The following is a 2165-nucleotide window of genomic DNA, read 5'->3' as shown; positions in this document are numbered from 1 at the left end:
GAACTCAGTGGGGTTTATACTTGGATTCCACTGAGAAAACATGAGTGCTCAACGCATTTTCATCATCGCAATTCATCCATAATTCCACATCATAAAATAACGCATTAAGTTTTTGGCGCCGTTGTCGGGGACTTCGGCAAAATAGTGTGCTAACGGTAATTTTTCTGATTTCTTTGCAGACTCTCAATCTCTGGTGAATTATGACCCGGAGATTGAGAGAATATTTTGACGTAGACTAAGAGAAAACCGCCAACAACAAGAGAGAACAACCAGAAGCAAGGGCCGCAAATGTGAATAATATAATGGCCAACTCGATCCTTCTGGAGAATGACTGCAATAGACCAATTAAGGACTATGCGTCACCTAACCTCTATGATTTCTCTCCAGGAATCATGAGGCCGGCGTTAGATGGATCGAGGTTTGAAATGAAGCCGGTAATGTTACAGATGATCTAGGCTGCTAGGCAGTTTGGAGGACGGCGTGGCGAAGACCCACACGCCAACCTCCAGAGCTTCATAGAAATCTGCAATACTTTTTATGTTCCCGAATATCTCCACCGAGAAAGTTCAACTCACTCTATTCCCATTTTCCTTATGCGATCAAGCAAGAAAATGGGCATATTCTCTCGAACCGAGGGAGATAACTTCATGGGAACAAGTGGTGGAAAAGTTTATGAAGAAGTATTTCCCACCAATCGAGAATGCTAGGAGAAGGAAATTAATAACAAATTTTGAACAAGAAGATGACAAATCGCTCAGCGATGCCTGGGAGAGGTTCAAGCGGTTGGTAAGAGACTGTCTACATAATGGCTTACCAGATTGCCTGCAGATGAAGATCTTTACCAAGGACTGAATCCCTCTTCGCAGGCCGCTGCAAATACGGCAACCGCTAGTGGTCTGCTAGACAAAACATATGAGGAGGCAAAGAGTATACTTGATCGCATTTCCAAAAACCACGAGGATTGTTGGGAAAGCGATCAAAGATTAAGAATTAAAGATAATGACGCAATAATAATACGGGAGCAAACAAAGGGCAGGTCAACGCAATCGCTCAAACGATCGCAAGTTGTGTCATTTGCAGAGATGCTCACTCAATGGAAGAATGTCCAGCTAACCCGCAGTCAGTATGCTTCATAAAGAATAATCCCTATTCCGATACATATGACCCCGGGTGGAGAAGCCACCCAAATTTTGCACGGAAAAATCAACAACAAAGCTTCCAACTAGTAGCGCAAACATGAGGGCCACCCAGATTTTTCCCACAAAACAACGGTTCGATGCATAGTCAAGCTAACAGCTCGCAAACACCACAATCTTCGTCCTTAGAGAGCTTGTTGAAGCAGTACATTGAGAAAAACGAATCAGTGCTTCAGAATCAAGCAACATCTATTTGAAATCTAGAAATTCAACTAGGACAAATCGCATGCAAGTTGAAAAATAGACCGCAATGAGCGTTGCTGAGCTCAATTGAGCTCCCTCACAATGCTAGAGGTACTGGGAAGGAACAATGCTTAGAAATCTCCGTGCTAAGCTACAACATGATTGCAGAAGTAGGGGAGGAGCCCATTGCGACCAACTTGAATGCAGTGACAACCAAAGACCTATTGACCTATAGTTCGGAAAAGCCCAAGAAAATGAACCCCGAAGTTGCGTCCACCCTCAAGCCTTCAGAACATGAGACAGAAGAAGTCCAGCTACCACCATCTCCGCAAAGACTGAAAGAAAAAAAAAATGATGAAGAAAAGATCGCAACAGTGGCTGCAACGATAAATGTTATGATCCTACAAAAAATGGGTGACCCAAGAATCTTCACAGTACCATGCTCCATTGGAGGGGTCTACAATGACCAAGCGATATGCGATCTTGGGGCAAGTATAAACATAATTCCATTATCAATCTTCAAACGATTGAGTATTGACACATTCACGCCCACGACAGAGACTCTCCTACTTGCAGACAGATCCTGAATACATTCTGAAGAAGAGTTGAAAAATGCCGCAATCTTAATTGATAAATTCCTGTTACCGGCAGACTTCCTTATTTTGGATTACAAAGCGGACGAAGATGCGCCCATCATATTGGGACAACCTTTCCTTTTGACCAGTCGCGCTCAAATTAATGTACGCAAGGGGGAGATCGTAATGAAAATTCATGGGGAAAAGCTCC

General features: G+C 43.3%; 1 non-coding gene across 1 annotated transcript; it reads right to left on the bottom strand.

The window, feature by feature from the left end:
- Nucleotides 1–705: 705 nt before the first annotated feature.
- LOC120092239 lies at nt 706–812 on the bottom strand. Its single transcript, XR_005485950.1, has one exon. It is a non-coding gene; the product is annotated as a small nucleolar RNA R71 (small nucleolar RNA).
- Nucleotides 813–2165: the final 1353 nt, after the last annotated feature.

The sequence above is a fragment of the Benincasa hispida genome, chromosome 11 (genome assembly GCF_009727055.1).
Source record: "Benincasa hispida cultivar B227 chromosome 11, ASM972705v1, whole genome shotgun sequence".
NCBI lineage: Eukaryota > Viridiplantae > Streptophyta > Magnoliopsida > Cucurbitales > Cucurbitaceae > Benincasa > Benincasa hispida.
This window is presented reverse-complemented; position numbering and strand designations above follow the sequence as displayed.